This window comes from Gracilinanus agilis, chromosome 1 (genome assembly GCF_016433145.1).
Source record: "Gracilinanus agilis isolate LMUSP501 chromosome 1, AgileGrace, whole genome shotgun sequence".
Lineage (NCBI taxonomy): Eukaryota > Metazoa > Chordata > Mammalia > Didelphimorphia > Didelphidae > Gracilinanus > Gracilinanus agilis.
The window spans coordinates 410,096,413-410,109,540 of record NC_058130.1 but is presented as its reverse complement, the minus strand read 5'-3'; positions in this window follow the sequence as shown (position 1 = coordinate 410,109,540).

Here is a 13,128-nt window from a genome sequence, read left to right as displayed (position 1 = left end):
AAAGCTACCCACATTCAGAGGAAGGACTGCAGGAGAGGAAACATATAAGAAAAACAACTGCTTGAACGCATGGGTCAGGGTGGACATGATTGGGGGTGTGGACTCGAAACTACCACACCAATGCAACTACCAACAATTTGGAAATTGGTCTTGATCAAGGACACATGACAAAACTAGTGGAAATGCGCATTGGCCATGGGGGGGGGTGCGGGGGGGGGTTGAAGGGTAAAGGAGGAGCATGAATCATGTAACCATGTTAAAAATGAATATTAATAAATGTTAATAAAAAAAGAAAACATTTTCAGCAAGTTTCTCTGGCAAAGGTTTCTTTTCTAAGATCATATAAGGACCTCATTCAGAGTTATAAGAATGGAACTATTTCCCAATGATAAACAGGCTAAAGTTGTATAGAAATAATTGTCAAAGAAAGAAATAGAAGCTAACTATAGACATTTTAAAAATACCTACATATATATATATATATATATATATATATATATATATATATATATAGTATGTTTTATTTATGTGTGTGAATGTGTGTATGTGTTCCAAATCACTTATAATCAATGAAATACAAAATAAAGCAACCTCAAGGTTCTACCTTGTGATAATGAAATTAAATCTACCTTGCTCATTCTCAAATCTAATCACCAAAAGTGTAAACAACTCCACTTAATTCACAAGTTGGGAGGCCTGTGACCCACCTGTGCTAGAGTGAGTGAAATCAGAATTTGCTGACTGCCTCTTGGGCAGTCCTAAGAAAAGTTTCTGTTGTGATTGGACACATAAACTAAGAGGAAGTCACAGGAAGTGAAGCAAAAGAATCCTCTTTAATATAGAGTTCAGTGAGTTCAGCCTTTTCACCTCTTCTTGTTCATGGTTTTGACTTGGAGGAGCTCTGGATGAGACCTTGGACTTGGTGAGACTTCTTAAATCTCTTTCTTAGACATAGTCTAGTTATTTAAACTAGATCTCTTACTCTACCCTCTTCTCATCTCTCTACTTCCATTCTCTCCTATATTTTATAAATAAATTACTAAAATCATTTTAGGAATTGGTACTCACTCAGTTCCTTGTGACCACACCTTTAAATATTAATATCCAATAAAAAAAACCTTATGATTTCTTAAATGTAAGCTAGGCATCTGTCTTCCTCCTATTTAATTCTGGGCTCACATGTAATACTTAATATATCTAATGTTGTACTAATTCTGTGGACTGCCAATTCAACTGACATAGAAATTAGGAATTCTTCATTTGTATGAATTCTAATTTATGACTTATTAATTATTATGCTTAAAAGTCATGGATCTCATTAAGGATTTCATGTGCATAATATTTTAGGACTTCATGCAGTCATACTATTTGGCTTTCAAACAAATATCTGGAAGACCTCAATATTTATAAGGACAACAACAAAAACACATCTTTGGCACGTTTTTCTGTTTTATTCCTTAAGTGATATGGTGAGTCAGAGACTGAGAAAAGGCATGTCTTTTGTTGCTTTAGACTGAGATTCATGTATGGTTTTAGTATATTTATGAAAAATGCCTCATTATAAATAATACTTTACTTTCTTTATTTTCTTATTGTACTGAATACATTTAGCAGAATGAATAAGCAGTAGACAAACTAGTATTTATAATCTATATTTTTATCAATGATTTACCTATAGGTGAGTAAATAGAATACTGAGCTGTAGGAATCCAAATGTGGTAGATCTGCTGTCATCAAAAGGGAGTATCCATTTCTATTGAAACTGTGAGGGTGAAGGGTGATAGGAAGGAAGGAAGAAGGAAGGATGGATGGGAGAAAGGAGAAAGGAAGGTAGAGGAAGGGAAAGGAATGTAGCAGTCCCCAACCACAGCAGCGGGAAATTGACCAGAGCACTTTGGGGCTCAAATAAAAGATCAGGTAGCAACTTAGGTTAATAGGATAGCTAGGTTTTTTTTAGATTAGGAAAGGGAAAGGTTAGGTAGGGAGAAAGGGTCTCCTCCACCTTCTGGATAGAGATCGGGATCTGAGAGCCTCTGGGCTTGAGAAAGTCCTCCAGGGTCCAGTGAGAGAAAAGGAACCAAAATTCTCTCTTATACTTTCTCTGACATCCCACAAAGTAAGTGGGAGGTGTCGGGGGAAGTTGTAGCAGGGATTCCTGGGAAGGTGGAACTAGACACATAAATATAGTTTAAAAGTCTGAGGAATCCCAGAGTAGAGCAGCTAAGGGAAAAATCTGGAGATTTCAGCTGACCTCTCTCTTTCTATCTAGGTTTGGATTTCATGGCCCCACTCTCCAATCAGATAGCTAGAGTGTTAGTAGTGAGATAGAGTCCCAGGACTGGTGATCATTCATAGAATTATGGCAATTAATTTCCTAAGGCATGTTGGAGAAGTTATGGAGCCCCAGAGTAGTGTAGTCATATAAGAGATAATGAGTATCACAAATCTGATTGATCAGATCAGAGTTATTACACTCAAATGCAATTTCTTCTTACCCTCTTTAGTTATCCTTTTACTTTAAGGAGGTTCAAAATGGTTCAGAACAGCTCATGCTCTGAGTACATACACATCATGATTATTAATTTTATTTGATGCTCATGATGCCTGGGCCATTCAACTCTATTTTTGAAGTATTCATGATTTATAAATTACTGACTTCAAGTAGTATATAGGCTTTCAGCCTCTTTAATAGTTTAACTAAAATCTTGGTTTTCAACTCGCTCAACCCCCGCCATTCTCCCACAGTGTCCAAAATATCATTGAAGTCTGTCAATCACTCAATAAACACTTGTTAAGGACCTACTATAAGCCATGCACTGTCATGGCCTGGGTATTCAAAAACAGGCAAAAGGCAGTCACTATCCTCAAAGACCTTATAGTATTTTTAAAATTTGTTTTCTTTATTTTATTATAGTAACAAATTTACACATATATTTTCCAAGGTTACATGAGTCATGTTTTCTCCCTCCCCTATTCTTTCTCCTATCCCAGAGCTGACAAGCAATTCCACTAGATATTAAATGTATTATCATTCAAAACCTCTTTCCATATTATTAATTTTTTAACAGAGTAATCTTTTAAAATCAAAACCCCTAATCATATGCCCAAATAAATGAGTAACAAATCATATGTTTTCTTCTACATTTCTACTCCAATAGTTCTTTCTCTAGATGTGGATGGCATTCTTTTTATAAGTCCCTCAGAATTGCCCTGGATCATTGTATTGCTATTACTAGCAAAGTCTATTACATTTGATTATCCCACAATGTTTCAGTTACTGTGTATAATGATTCATAGGAAATAATGAAGAGAGGATGGGAAAACCTTCTGTAGAAAACAAGATTTTAATTGGGCCTTAAAGGAAATCACATGACATTAGAAAGCAGACTTAAAGAAGGAGAGCATTCCAGACATTGGGGACAACCAGATACTATTCCCAGGTCAAAGAGAAGGCATATATCATTTCTGCAAAAGTGAAGATGCCATTGTCACTGTAGTGAAGATCTTTTGCCAACATCATGAAGAAGTGGAAAGGTGCTCCGAAATAGAATAGAGGGTCTTTGGAATTTTTCTTGGCTCCTTTTTTTTTGTTTGTTTTCCAGGGCTTATGATTTTATTATTGTGGGAAATTCTTGATGAAGAAACTCTCTGGTAGAGATAAGAAATCTAACTGTAGATTATAGTCTTAAAATATTGTTTACTATGTGATTAAATGATTTGCTCACATCAGTGTAGATTGTACATGTCTAGGGAAGCACCTGAATCAATGTCTGCCAGAATCCCAGGCTAGTATTCATTCATCAAAGCAGAAGTTCTTAAAATGTGTGTGTGTGTGTGTGTGTGTGTGTGTGTGTGTGTGTGTGTGTGTGTGTGTATGAGAGAAAGAGAGAGGGGGGGAATGCAGGGAGGGAGAGAGAGCAAAACATAAATCAGATAATATGTGTGTATATATATATTTGTGTGTACATATACATACATATATATGAATACAATACCATAATACAAAGTGAAGGAATTTTTCTATCAGAACTAAGACAACTCTGGTTAATAAAGACAAAGTATCTTAGAGCTCAGCCCAGGGGAAATTATGTTGTCTCTGAAGTAAGCAAACTGGGAATAGGAAACAGTGGAGAATGCTTGCTTCACTCAAGTCTTCCCAGATTCTTTTTCCTTCAGCAACCCAAATTGAGGTTGAGCTCTTCCATATTGTATCTCTTTGATTTGTTTGACAGGATAAAGGATGTGTTTCCAAAGGGAAACTTATACTTGAAGAGTCTTTAATTGGGAACTAAAGGGAGGATTTTGCTTGGAGAATCCCAAATAGAGACTGGCTGAGAAATGAGGATCCCACCTTTTGCCAGCTCTAGCCTAGCCTTCATGAAGGGAAGGGATTTCATCTCCATGAATAAGGAGAGAGAGACATACCAATTGACTTTGGAAAAGGTGTTACATCTTAAAGTCTTAAATGCCTCTCCTCAGTCCTGTCCAAGGAATAAAAATTACCACTTTTATTTTTTACTTCTGTTCCCCAAATCAATGCATAACTTTAGCCACAGAAGGAACTGTGAAGAATGTATGGCCAGCAACAATCAAAATAAGTCATTATTCAATCCCAAAGGAAATATTGCTGACCTGCAATTCTAAGAGCAAAGAAGAGGATGAGGGAAAAGTCCAGACTGCTTTGTCCTATGTTTTTCATCTTCTAGCTGAAAAGAAGTATCAGATTTTTTAGCATCATTTTGTGTGGAAACATCAGTGACAGTCAAAACAAATCCTTTCACTGACCGGGAAGCATGAAGTCATTAATCTGGGACTGCTGAGGAGATAGTAAATTCAATTGTGTATTTGCATGGTAATTTTCTGTGGGTACAAGCAAAGTATAGAAGGATTGAAGGGCATTTTTGCCAGGTTAAATTCTATTTGCCTCTCCTGATCTCAGCATTTCTAAAGGAATTTGAAACTTTAAGGGTAATGGTTCATTCACTCTTGGCAGAGTACTGCTTCCTGTTTCAATGAAAAAAGATGCATAATGCTTCTTGGATGTCAAATGCTCTTACAAAAAAGCATTTGATGAATTGAGTGTAAGTGAATGAGAAACACATGGATTAAGTTTCCATTAAAATCCACATGGGTTTAATAATTATAGAGAAAAGTGCTTGACAAAACATGTTTTCTTGGCTTTTACTAGACTGAAAATATGTGAAAAGTGCTTCAAGGCACTCAGTATGAATCTGAGATGTGACTAGGATTACCTTAACAATCCAAGAGAAAAACACATTCATTGTCTCATATTGTAGTCAAAATCTTTGCTCCTCTAATGGACCACTGATACCCAGAAAACCATGAAAACTGGACTGTAACAACCCATGCCCTAGTTACCATTTGTCCTCCTCAAAGATCACTTGGCATAACTGATATATAACATAATTAAGGTGACTGATGCAATTTTATTCTCTTATTTCTCAGATTATGATAATGAACATAATTTCTCAAGTCTTGTACCATTTAAATAGTGTGTGGTAGAATAGAAAGATAATTTGAATAAAAGTCATGGAATCTTAGATCTACATTTCAAAGGAGCCTCAGGCATCCTCTACTCCAGTGGTTTAAATTTCTGCCACTGACTATTTGAACTAAGAGAAGTCCTTTAAGATGCTGGTGTCAATGGGTTTGAGTTTTTTGATTCTAGACTTCACCATCTAGTAAGTTAAATGTGTGAAACTAGACAAATCCCTTTATCTCTCCACACTTTTGTTTTCCTAACTTTGAAAGAAGAGGCTTGAACTGAGTGAAATCTAGGATCTCATCTTGAGCTATTATTATTCATTCTTTTTTTACAAATTAATTAATTAATTGATTGATTGATTTGTTTGTTTGTTTAATTTTAAATATTTTCCCATGGTTATATGATTCATGTTCTTTCCTTACTCTCCTCCCTCCCCACACTTGTAACCAAAGAGCAATTCCACTGGCTTTTACATGCATAATTGATCAAGACTTATTTCCATATTATTAATATTTGCAATAGAGCAAACATTTAGAGCCTATATCCCCAATCATATCCCCATTGAACCCTGTGATTGAGCAAATATTTTTCTTTTGTATTTCTACTCCCACAGTTCTTTCTCTGGATGTGTATAGTGTTCTTTCTTTTAAGTCCCTCAGTATTGTCCTGGGTCATTGCATTGTTGCTAATAAAGAAGTCCATTATTTTCTATGGTGCTACAGTGTATCAGTCTCTGTGTACAACATTCTCTTGGTTCTGCTCCTTTCATTCTGCATCAATTCCTGGAGGTCTTTCCAGTTCACATGAAATTCCCATAGTTCATTATTACTTTTAGCACAATAGTATTCCATCACCAACAAATGCTACAATTTGTTCAGCCATTCCCCAATTGAAGGACATCCTCTCATTTTTCAGCTTTTTGTCACCACAAATAGTGAGGCTATAAATATTTGTGCACAAGTATTTTTCCTTATTATCTCTTTGGGGTTCAAACCCAGCAGTGGTATGGTTGGGTCAAAGGGCAGGCAGTCTTTTAAAACCCTTTGAGTATAATTACAAATTTCTTTTCAAAACACAAATCCAGCAGCAATGCATTAACCAATTTTGCCATATCCCCTCCTCCAACATTTATTACTTTCCTTTGATATTATATTAGTCAATCTGCTAGGTCTGAGGTGGTGCCTCAGAGTAGTTTTGATTTGCATTTCTCTAATTATAAGATATTTAGAACATTTTCTCATATGCTTATTAATAGTTTTGTTTTCTTTAGCTTAAAATTGACTATTCATATTCCTTAACCATTTGTCAATTGGGGAATGCTTTGATTTTTTTTATATAATTGATTTAGTTCTTTATAAATTTGAGAAATTAGACCTTTGTCAGAGTTTTTTTATAAAGAATTTTTCCAAATTTGTTGCTTCCTTTCTAATTTATGTAGTATTAATTTTGTGTGTACAAAAGCTTTTTAATTTAATGTAATCAAAATTATTCATTTTACATTTTGTAATACTCCCTATATTTTGCTTAGTCTTAAATCCTCTCCTTTTCCATAGATCTGACTGGTATACAATTCTATGTTCACCTAATTTACTTAAAATTTCCTACTTTATACATATGTCATTCCCCAATTCTGAGCTTACCTTGGTATAGGGTTTGAAATGTTGATCTAGACTTAATCTCTCCCATACTCTTTCCAAATTTTCACAACAGTTTTTGTCAAATAGTGGGTTCTTGTCTCAAAAGCTAGAATCTTTGGGTTTATTGTATACTATCTTGCTAAAAACACATATCCCTAGACTATTCCATTGATGCACCCTTCTGTCTCTTACCTAGTACCATATTGTTTTGGTAACCACTGCTTTATAGTAAATTTTAAGATCTGGTAATACTAGGTGCCCATCCTTCACATTTTTGCTCATTATTTCCTTTGATATTCTTGATCTTTTTTGTTCTTCCAAATCTATTTGGTTATAATTTTTTCTATTTCCATAAAAAAGTTTCTTGGTAGTTTGATAGGTATGGCACTGAATAAGTAAATTAATTTGTGTAGGATTGCCATTTTTATTATGTTGTCACATCCTATCCATGAGCAATAAATGTTTTCCAGATATTTAGATTTAGATTTAATTGTATGGAAAATGTTTTTAGTTGTGTTCATATAATTCCACTGTTTTTCTTGGCAGATAGATTCCTAAATATTTTATATTTTAAAGGGTGATTTTAAATAGAATTTCCCATTCTAACACTTTCGGCTGAATTCTGTTAGAAATATATAAAAATGCTGATGATTTGTGAGGGTTTATTTTGTATCCTGCAAATTTGCTAAAGTTGTTGATTATTTCCACTAGCTTTTTATTTGATTTTCTAGGATTCCTTCAGTAGACCATCATATTGACTGCAAAAAGAGATAGTTTAGTCCACCTCCTTGCCTATTTTAATCCCTTCAATTTCTTTTTCTTCTCTAATTGCTACTGCTAGTGTTTCTAGTACAATGTTAAATAATAGAGGCGATAATGGATATCCTTGCTTTACTCCTGATTGTATTGGGAAGTCTTCTAACTTGTCTCCATTGCAGATGATACTTGCTTATTGTTTTAAATGTATACTATTTATTATTCTTAGGAAAGGCCCATCTATCGCTCTACTTTCTATTGTTTTCAATAGGAATGAGTGTTGTATTCTGTCAAAGGTTTTTTTCTGTATCTATTGAGCTAATCTTGTGTTTGCTGTTGGTTTGGTTGTTAATATGGTCAATTATGTGGATGATTCTCCTAATACTAAACTATCCTTGCATTACTGGTATCAGTCCCACCTGATTATAGTGAATAATCCTTGTGATCACTTGATGGATTCTTTTTGCTAGTGTTATGATTAAAAATGATGAGGGCCGAGATCAAAAGGGAGAATAGTATTTTAATAAAAGCCATGCTGATAGAGATAAACTGACCATGCGCCTGTAAGAAAAACCTATTCCAATCTCACCTCAACCATTTACCTTCCTCTCTCCTCGGCTCAGGTAACTAAAGAGGAAGTTCTAAGTCACTCCCCCCTACTTAAAACAGTCCCTCACCTTTAATACATCATCCAAAACAGGAAACCCATGAAACCCGTTGGACCACGGGAAATGTAGTTCCAAGGACCCCCACAGGTCCACAGAAGTTTGTCAAACACTATATTGAGGTTCAATCCTTCCAAATAGAACCCCAGGTGATTTTAACTAACACACTAGTATTCTTTTTAAGATTTTTTTGTATCTATGTTCATTAAGGAGATTTGTCTGTAGTTTTCTTCCTCTGTTTTTGGTCTACCTGGCTTTGGAATAAGTATCATATTTTTGTCATAAAAGGAGTTTGGTAGAATTCCTTTGCTTATAACGTCAAATAGTATAGCATTGGGATTGTATAGTATTGGGGATTGGTTGTTCTTTGAAGGTTTGATAGACTTCATTTTTGAATCCCTCTGGTACTGGGGATTTTTTCTTAGGGAGTTCATTGATGTCGTGTTCAATTTCTTTTTCTGATAAGGGGTTATTTAAATATTCTATTTCTTCCTTTTATTTAGGCAATTTATATTGTTTAAGATATTCACCCATTTCTCCTAGATTGTCATATTTATTGCCATATAATTATGCAAATTAGTTATTAATAATTACCTTAATTTCCTCTTCATTAGAGGTGAGGTTGCCCTTTTCATTTTGATACTATTAATTTAATCTTTTCTTTCTTTTTTAATTAGGTTAACAAGTACTTTTTTTATTTGATTTTTCAAAGTATCAATCTTTTTTATTAATTCAATAGTTCTTTTATGTTCTTTTATATTCAATTTTATTAATTTTTCCTTGGATTTTTAGGATTTCCAATTTAATATTTATCTGGGGATTTTTAATATGTTCTCTTTCTAGTTTTTTAATTTGCATGCCTAATTGATTAATCTTTTCTCCCTCTGGTTTGTTGATATATGCACTCAGAGACATAAATTTTCCCCTGAGTACTATTTTGGCTGCATCCCATAGATTTTGATATTTTGTTTCCTCATTGTCATTCTCTTCAATGAATTCATTAATTGTTTCAATGATTTGTTTTTTAACCAACCAATTTTGGAGAATCATATCATTTAGTTAATAAATAATTATTGATTTGCCTCTCTATGTACCCTGACTAATTATAATTTCATTTCATTGTGATCTGAAAAAGTAACATTTATTATTTCTGCATTTGTTTGCAATGTTTTTGTGTCCTAGTACATGGTCAATCTTTGTGAATGTACCATGTTCTGCATAAAAGATTTATTCCTTTTTGTCCCTTTTTGTTTTTCTCCATATATCTATTAACCCTAATTTTTCTAAGATTTATTTCACATCTCTTATCTCTTTCTCATTTATTTTTTGGTTTGATGTATCTATATTGGGTAGAAGAAGGTTTAGGTCTCCCACTAGTATAGTTTTACTATCTATTTTTTCCTTAAACTCCATTAATTTCTCCTTTAGAAATCTGAATGCTATACCATTTGGTACATACATGTTAAGTACTGATATTTACTAATTGTTTATACTGCCTTTTATCAGAATGTAATTACCTCCCCTATCTCTTTTAATCAGATCTATTTTCACTTTGGCTTTGTCAGATATCATGATTGTGAGTCCTCCCTTCTTTTTCTCATTTGAAGCCCAATAAATTTTGATCCAGCCTATTACCTTTACACTGTGTGAATTCACCTGCCTCATGTGTGTTTTTTGTAGACAACATATTGTAGGATTTTGGTTTCTAATTCATTCTCCTACCTATCTGTGTCCATTTTATGGGTGAGTTCATCCTATTCACATTCAGTTATGATTATCACCTGTGTATTCCCCATCATTTTGATTTCCTCTTTTAGTCTTGCCATTTCTTCTTTTACTATTTACTTCTACACCAGTGCTTTCCTTTTAATCATTTCCTCTATTTCCCATTCTTATTTTACTTTCCTTCCCATCTTTCCCTTCTTATTCTCCTATTATTCTTCTTTAAGGTCTATTAAATACCCCCATACCATTCCATCCCTTTTAATACTCCCTGCACCACTCCTCCTGCCTTGGCTTTTCCTTCTCAAGTTCCCTGTTGGGTAAGATAGAATTATCTATTCTAATAGATCTGGCTGCTCTTTCCTCTCAGAAATGATTCCATTGAGAATAATGTTTAAGTAATTCCTATTACCACTCTATTCCTCTCCTTATAATAGTATTTGCCCCACCTCCATGTGACTCTTTATGTGGTATAATTTATCCTATTTTTTCTTCTTCCTTCAAGTTTCACTTGATGCCAACTTCTATCCCCCTTTTTTTACATATCATCTTAAACATCTTTGTACCCCCACCTCTGCCTATGCATAAATCTTGTAAGGGGTAAAAAGGGGCTTTTATTTGAATATATTAAAAGGTTTGGTCACCAGGGAATTGAATAATTATCAATTCCCAATTAAAGAATAACCTCAAGTCAAAATGACTTTTACGGAAGTTTATTTACAAATGAGAATAGAGAGAGAAAGTAATAAATTTAGAGAGTAGTTAAGGTAAGATAATTAATGTGACACACTAAATAAATCACTTAGGTCCCTAATTTAACCCAAGCAGATATAACTAGTCCTCAATTGGAAAAGGTCAAGCCTTGAGCTGAGGTCCAAAAGCCAAAGGCCCTGGAGGCATATGAAGCAAAACTTCAGTCACAGAGTCTCTTCGAAAGGGAAGTTCCTTAAGAGAAATTCAGAAAGATTCAGTCTTACACTCACCATGTGGAATTCCAAAGGAAAGATTTAAGAACAGTCTCACCAGGTCCAGAGCTCCTCCAAGACCACGCCATGAAGTAGAAGAGAGACTCTGAAGTCACTGAGCTCTCTTTTAAAGGAGTTTCTTTTGCATCACTTCCTGTGCCTTCCTCTTAGTTTATGTGTCCAATCACAACAGATGCTTTTCTTAGGACTGAATGGGAGGCTATCAGTAAATTTTGATTTGTCACTCACTCTACCACACGTGGGTCACAGACCTCCCAACTGGTGAGTTAAGTGGAGATGTTTTCACCTTTGGTGATTAAATCTAAAGATGGGCAGGGTAGATTTAATCTCATCATCACAATCTTCTATCTACTATTCTAATGAAAATAATTTTCGAGAGTTACAAATATCATTTTTTCTTTTAAGAATATAAATAATAGGACCTTACTGAAGTCCTTAAATTTTTTTTGTCTCTTTCTTGTTTACCTTTTCATGTTTTTTCTTGAATTTTATATTTGAACATCATAGTTTCCACTTAGTTCTGGTATTTTATTCAGGAATGCTTCTAAAATTTCTATTTTGTTAAATGCCCATTTTCCCTTGAAAGTATTTAGTCCATTTTGATGGGTAGGTAATTCTTGGTTGTAGACTCAATTCTCTTGCCTACCTGAATATCATATTTCAACCTTTGTGGTCCTTTAGTGTGGATGACTCAAGATCCTGTGTAATCCTGACTGGGGTTCCTTGATATCTGAATTATCTCTTTCTGGCTGCTTTCAATATTTCCTCCTAGTCTTCGAATATCTTGAATTTGGCAATTACATTCCTGGGAGTTGTCTTTTGAGTATTTAATGTAGAAGATGATCTATGGACTATTTCAATGTCTATTTTGCCCTCCTTTTCAAGAATATGGGAGCATATTTTTTCTTGCACAATTTCGTGTAATATGATATCAAGGCTTTTTTTAAGGCTTTCAGGTAGACCAATGATTCTCAAATAATGTATCCTAAATCTATTTTCATGGTCAGTTGTCTTTTCAATGAGATATTTCATGTTTCCTTCTATTTTGTCATTCTTTTGACTTTGCTTTATTAATTCTTGCTGTCTCATGAGATCATTAGCATTTACTTGTCCAATTCTAGTTTTTAGAGACTGGTTTTTGGCTATGATCTTTTGATTTCCCTTTTTGGTTTGGTCTATCTTGATTTTTATGGCTTCTAATTCTGGCCTCCAACTTGCTTATTATGTCATTTGATTTCTGTGCCTCTTTTTCCAAGTGAAAATTCTGTCTTTTAAGCTATTTTCTTTTTGAATTACATTACTTTTATTTCTTTTTTCCCCACTTTTCTTCCCATTTTGCTTTTATCTTTCTTACTTGGCTCTTGAACTCCTTTTTGAGTTCCTCAAGATATTGTGACCAATTTCCATTTTGGGGGAAAGTTTGGATATATTTGCTTGTTTGTCACTCTCTGCTGTTGTTTCTATATTTTGCTCTTTTTCTCCATAGAAATTATCCAGGGTCAAAAGCTTTTTCTGTTGCAGCTTATTTCTTTTGGTACTTCTGGATTGTGGTTCCTACATGTTGGTGGCCATTACTGTCTTAGTTTCTATTTCTGTATTATATTCCCTTCCCAGCCATAAGTCTTAGGAGGGTAGGCAGTTCTTTGTGTAGTAAACTTTAAAGTGTTTTCCCTGAGACTATTTTTCCAGTCTCTGTTGAGTCTGTTGTGGCCATCCAGTTTCTGCCCTATCTTTGCATTCTTCAGCCTCTGCTCCCAATTCTTGCTGCCCACATATTTTTAGATTTTAGAGATTGCCCACCCCTTGCTTTGACTCTGGATTGGTAGGTGGTGTAGGGAAGGGATGATCAGCTCAGA